Genomic DNA, 7182 nt, shown 5'->3' with positions numbered 1-7182 from the left:
AGCTTTCCCACGATTTGTTGATATCTTTTTCATGTCTTCAACTTCTCCTTGGTCCACCATATCTAGCTTGTGATTGACTTCAATAGGTGTCACAACTAGTTTGACTCCAAGTTTTTTGGTATTTTTCAAAAGATCTAAAGTGTATTTTCTTTGAGAAAGATATAGCCCTCTTTTTGAATGACTTATTTCTATTCCAAGAAAGTATTTTAACCTTCCCAAGTCTTTGATGTCGAAATTTTGATGTAGATATTTCTTTATTTTTTCAATCATGGAGTGATCACTTCCTATAATAACAATATCTTCAACATACACGAGTACTAGAGAGATTTGGTTAATGGATCTATATGTAAAGAGAGAATTGTCTGACACACTCCTTCATATCCAAACTCTAATAGAGTTGAGCTTAGTTTTGAGTACCAAGCTCGAGGAGACTGTTTAAGCTCATAGATAGACTTTTTTAGCTTGCAAACAAGCTGATCTTGTTTATTATATTCAAGCCCTTGTGGTATCATCATATAAACCTCTTCTTGGAGATCTCCTTGAAGAAAAGCATTTTTCACGTCCAACTTAAATAATTCTCACTTTAGATTGCAAGCAATTGAGACTAGAGTTCTAAGTGTGGTCATCTTGGCAACAGGAGCAAACGTCTCTGTATAATTGATTCCCTCGGTTTGAGAAAACCCTCGAGCAACAAGACGAGCCTTGTGTCTGTCCAACGAGCCATCACTTCTGAATTTCAATTTAAACACCCACTTACAACTGACCAATTTTTTTTTTCTGGTGAAAGGGAAACAATATCCCATGTTTCATTTTTAATTAAAGCATCTAACTCATCTTCAATAGCTTTTCTCCACTTTGGGTCTTAATAAGCTTGCTCAAAGGTTTCATGCTCAATCATATTTGACAAGTATGTAAGAAAAGTTGTATGTTCACAAGAAAAATTGTCATACTTAACGTGAGATTCAATGGGATATTTGACAGAACTATACATCACATAGTCTCTCAGTCTAGTGGAGGGTTCTTGTATCCTTTCTGATCATCGAAGAGGGACCATGTTGTTGTTTTCATTCTGCCCAATATTGTCTTCTTCAACAGTAGACTCAGTATTTTGAGTCTGAGTTTCTTTTTGAAGAGGCGTACACTCGTCTTGAGGAGTTATATTTGGGAGAGGTAATTGATCATTGTTGGTAGATTTATACTCCCCTTGACCAACAATAGTGTTGAAGTAGATTTGAGATTCATCAAATCTTACATCACGAGAAATAAACATTCTTTTTGAAATTTTATCATAGTAATGATAGCCCTTTTTTGTTGGGGAATAACAAAAAAAAGCACACTTGATGGCCCGAGTTTGTAGTTTATTTCTATGTTTTGATGACCTCCAAACATAGACTACACAACCGAATTCTCTAAAATGCTCGATGGAGTGCTTTCTTCCCTTTAGGATTTTGATAGGAGCCTTATTTTTATGGGCACGTCTAGGGAGACAATTTATATTGTAGTTGGCAGTAGAAATAACTTCATTCAAAAAACACTCAGGAACTTGACTTTGAAAAATCAGAGCACGGGCAACCTCTAGAAGATGATGATTTCTTCTCTCAGAGACCCCATTTTGTTGAGGAGTCTCACTGCAAGAGGTTTGATGGTCAATTCCATTTTGATTCACAAACTTTGTGAATTGTTGATTTATATACTCGGTTCCATTGTCAGTGTGAAGAGTTTTAATCTTGACTTCAAACTGAGTGACAATCTTGTTGTAAAAAAAATCAAATTTGGAATAAACTTCATCCTTTGTTTTTAAAAAATATATCCAACCAACTTTAGAATAGTCATTAGCAAACGACAAATAATATTTGAAGCCGTTATACGATTCAATAGGGGCTGGACCCCAGACGTCAGAATGAACTAAGTCGAACATATTTTCAGACATGCTCTCTGAGGAATAGAAAGGAGGCCTAGTAAGTTTGGCATACCAACATATTTCACATGAGCTGCATTCAAAGTTCAAATTTGACTTCAAATTTTTTAGCACAAAGTTGGATGGGTGTTCCAGCCTGCAATGCCACACTTCATCATCAATTTTATTTGAATTGGCTGCCAATGCCTTATTTGATAGGTAGTAAAGTCCGTGAAACTCTGAACCTTCACCAATCGTCTCCCCTGTGATCCGATCCTGAAACACAGCCTTTAAGGGCAAAAAAATTACATCACAATTATAAGCCTTGGTTATCTTGCTTACTGACAAAAGATTTGAAGCTAATTCTGGCATAAACATAGCATCAATGGAGTTTTTCTTTGCAAAAAACTGAACATCTCCTTTCCCTGCAACACTAATCTTGCCACCATTAGCTATAGTAACGGGTTTGATATTTGAGTCATTTTTTATGTTAACTATAGCCTCTCTAGAATCGGCCACATTATCTAATGCCCCTGAATCAATAACCCAACTATTATTTTCAGCAAATTGAGAGAAGAAACCAAAGTTACCTGTCTCATGGGTACTCTTGCGAGCAACCAATGTTACTGAATTTTGCCTACTAAGATTCTGCAATAGTTGAGTAAGATTTTCCATTGTTACTGGAGTCTCACCTTGCTCTTCATGAAAGGCTTGAGCAACTTTGTGTTTACCCTCATTGGGTTTTTTATTTAATTTCCAGCACCTCTCACGAGTATGGTTTTCCTTCTTACAATATGTGCAATATAATTTTTTCTTTTCCTTCAACTTACTGTCAGACATGGAACTGTAGCCCTTTTGCTTGGTCAACATAGCTGCTTGGGACTCAAGTAATTCCTCAGGTTACTTGAGGTGTTCATAACTTTTCTCCTACATTCTTCACGCATAACAATGGAGCAAATGACATTAAGTTTAGGGAGATCGGGAGTCATAAGTACCTGGCTCCGGAGTTGTTCATATTCGGGTCCCGGACCAACCAACATTTATAAGATCTTATCATGTTCTCTCCATTTCTGAAGTGTAGACTCCCACTCGTCCCATAGAGCTCTAAGTTGGCCAAGGTATTCACTGAAGGTCTTGTCTCCTTTCTTCAAGCCATTGATTTCTTGAACGAGTTGATATCTTTGAGCAATATTGAATTGCTGGCCGTAGAGTTCATGAGCAGCCTCCCAAACGTCTTTGGCTGTCTCAAGAAAAAGAAACCCTCCAGCAATTTTCTTGTCCATCGAGTTCAAAAGCCACAACATGACCGTATGGTCATTTGACTCTCATTCTTCTAACTTTGGATCTCCAGCAGGTGGTCTTGGCTTGCTTCCGGTGACATGGCCAAGTTTTGACTTTCCACTCAAGAAGAGTTTAGACGATTTAACCCATGTCAAAAAATTGAACCTAGTGAGAGGTTCAGTAGTGATTCTGAGTGCAGGATTCACATTATCATGCATACTAACCTGCTACTTAATGGTTGAGCTATCTTCTTTTTGTGGTAATTCGTCCGCCATGAAAGAAAAAATACCTTGAGTTTCTTCACAACCTGGCTTTGATACCATAAAGAACAGAAAAACTATAATGAAACATCACACGACAAAGATATATGTGGTTCGGCATATACAACCTACATCCATGAGAAAAAGGATCTCATCTTATTAAAGGTACTCACACACCTGCAACAAGACACCCGGAGCATATATATACAGGAGTTCAAAAACAGGTTTCCTTCTCTAAAATGTGATAAAGAAGGCAACCCAACAATCACATCTATGCCAGCCTTATCAGGGTAACTGAATGCCACTAGATAAAGAAAGATCCAAAAACTACCTACCGTGATGGTAGGTCTCCTCGACAAGGCAACTGCAGGTGCATATCCAAATATAGCTATGCTTAACAATATCTAAGTTATGCATTTCACCTCACTAATTACTTTGAATGACAATATTACAAGGTAAGCATGAGCTCGTGAACTCTTTTAATGCAGAAAGATGTCCCTTTTCTTGTAAAAAGGAAAATGCAAGCTCCATCAGATATCCTTGCGTTTGGTGGAATCCTGGACAATGATACGTGAGTAGAGCTGGATATCGGGCCAGGTGGCTCGCGGGTGCACGGCCATGGGCCTTGTTTTTGGATGAAGGCCCCACACGAACCGGCTTAAACCCTGCAGGCTAACAAGGTGGCCCGTGGGCCTTTTTATGTACGATTCAAGCTACATGGTGAAAGTAAATATCCATAAAAAAATGAGAGGAAAATAATTTTTCTTAAGGTTAAAACCTTGCCAAATGTAATTAAAAAAACAGATTCATATTGGATTTCATTTATTTTTTTATTTTTTAAATTTCTATTGAAAAAGTTATCCATTCAAGGAAATAAATGAAGAATAGTGTGAACAGAAGATGACTTGTGGCCCGGCCTGACTTGGTCCAGCCTGGTCTAAATTAGGTCCATGGGCCCAACAGGCTGGCCACAGCTTTGTATCAAGCCTGGGCCCGGCCCTGTTGGTCAATTGGTTGGGCTTGACCAGGCCTGGCCTGTCAACGCTTACATGCCCCCAACCCGAAGACCTCATTGATGTACTGTAATATTTACATACAAGTAAACGTTAAGGATTTAACTTTATTTATGCAATATTATCAAGGATAGAATCCATACTAATTGGATTCCAACCACATAGGGCAGTGAAATTCAGATGCTGGCCCAAGTTTGCTTCTCGGAAAGACCTATTACACCTGGATCTAACCTGCTTACTAGGGCTGTATATGGATTACAAAGGGGTCAGACCCTGCCTCATTTGAATATAGATTCAAATTTTGTGCAGTCATGCAATCTGAATCTGAATAAGATCTGATGATGTAACGTTGACTCCAGATCTGAAATTTAGTTTGACACTGATCCTAAATTTCTGGATGTGTGTGACGTGAAATATCAAGCCCTTCTGTTTCTTTCTTTTTTTTTTCTTTTTGTGACTGAACATGCCTTTAAAATTGAATCACTTGAGAAAGTTGTTCCCTTAAGACTTGATTTGATTTGGGTTCCTTCTCTGTTTAGTAAAGTTTGATCATTCGAATCAAGTTGATGATTTCATATGGGTACGTAATTTTAGTTGGCATCACTATGAAGTGTCCAAGGTGCTTATATGACAATATGAGATTAAGGTTGACATTAAACAAAACATTCTAACATCACATTACATATTTTTGATATGCAGTCTCAGAGATATGGGATCATGTAGGGTGAAAGGTAGGGGTGGAAATCAGGTACCCGGCCAGGCGAGTTTTTGGTCACCTTACCCAATAACTGCTAGACCTGAGGTGCAGATTGCAGACCCAGCCCGATGGTTGTTGAGCCTGGCCCTGCCTGGCTACTAATCAGGCCCCTATCTGAGTCGCCCTGGCCTGGCGTAATAAGAACTTGGTAGCCCAAGATGATCGGAGCCTGGTCCAAAGCTGATAATGATTGGGTCAGTTTATGTCCAGGTTGAGTTTGTGTTGGGCCTGTTGGGTCTTTTTCCCACCCGTCCTTTGCTGGTTTGTGTGTGTGTGTGTGTGTGTGTGTGTGTGTGTGTGTGTGTGTGTGTATATATATATATATATATATATATATATATAGAGAGAGAGAGAGAGAGAGAGAGAGAGAGAGAGAGAGAGAGTATTTTGGGGGGGGGGGGGGTATTTTCTACTGTTTAGTGTATATATAATCAAGTTGGAAAATCATATGTGCAAGTTGTATGCAATCAATTTGACCTTGTAATGTGGTTTGTGGTTTGTTTGCTAGGCATCGCACTTTGGAACACCTTTTGTTGATATAAAAATACAATTCATTAACATCCCTATCTAAGGCACTTATATGACAATGTGAGATCAAGGTTGACATAATATTCTAATATCGCCTGGCATATTTTTTGATATGCAGTCTGAGAGATATGGGATCATGTATGGTGAAAGGTAGGAGCGGAAATCAGGTACCCGGCCCGACAAGCTTTTAGTAACCTGACCCAATATACACTGGGCCCAAGGTGCAGATTGCAGACCCAGCCTGATGTTTGTCGACCCTGGCCCTGCCTGTCTACTAATCAGGCCCTTATCTAAACTTGTCCTGGCCCGGCATAACAAGGACTTTGTAACCCAAGATCCACCGGAGCCTGGTCAAACCTGATAATGATTGGGCTGCCGATTTGGGTTTGTATTGGGCCTGTTGGATCCTTTTTACTCCAGCACATCCCGGGCTGGTGCCCACCAATATATATACATATATGAAAGGCAGTAAGGCTGTGTGTTGCGCATTTAAAAGGCCTTTTAGAGGCGTTTCTTGACTGCTGCTAAAGACCTTTTTCTGCCAGGTCTTTAGTGGCGGTCAAGACCACGGCTAAAAACTGTATCTGCACAAAAAAAATTACACCGTTGCTTATGCGATCAGTGGTGCAAAATCATCCTATTTGTGTCGGACAGTTTAACTGTTCGATACAGGCTTCTCATATATATATATATATATATATATATATATATATATATATATATATAGAGAGAGAGAGAGAGAGAGAGAGAGAGAGAGAGGTTGGGAGGATGTGTATTTTCTACTGTCTATTGTATGCACAATCGTCAGAAAATCATGTGCAACTTGTATCCACTCAATTTGATCTCATAATGTGTTTAATGTGGTTTGTTTCCTAGGCATCGCACTTTGGAACAACTTTTGTCGATATTAAATTATGATTTTTTGACTGATGAAATTCTGGTACATTGTGAACCCTAGATTTTTATAGCCCTTGATAACCAGCTTACATGTTGCAAAAACATGATGCAAAACCTGTTTTTCGACTAAAGAAACTATACAGATGAGTAACAAAAAGGTTAAATCTAAAAAAAGTAGGAAGGAAAAGTGAAAAAAAGTAGTGTTTTCTACTGCATTGCTTGTGCAAAAAAGACTAGCAAATCTATATCTTATTTGGGTGCGTGTGATACTTGGTCCTTGTTTCTTCACACTTTTTTTTTTTTTTTGAAAGGCAAGCTGGGGTTAGGCAGACCCCAACCAGTTATTATTCAACATACCACTGGGGTTTGAACCTGCAACGTCACACCACAAGGAGACGTGCACTGACAGCTCCTACCGACCACTTGGTGCCTCCGTTGGTTGTTTCTTCACACACTTGAAGGCCAAAAAAAAACATGCAGTATGAGTATCATTGGGAATACGGCAACAAGCTATTCCAACCACTCCATAACTTCATTCCTTTTTCCTTT

Source organism: Nuphar pumila, chromosome 10, assembly GCF_984573655.1.
Source record: "Nuphar pumila chromosome 10, dmNupPumi1.hap1.1, whole genome shotgun sequence".
Classification (NCBI taxonomy): domain Eukaryota; kingdom Viridiplantae; phylum Streptophyta; class Magnoliopsida; order Nymphaeales; family Nymphaeaceae; genus Nuphar; species Nuphar pumila.
The sequence above is the reverse complement of the archived record's forward strand: the minus strand, read 5'-3'. Positions refer to the sequence as shown.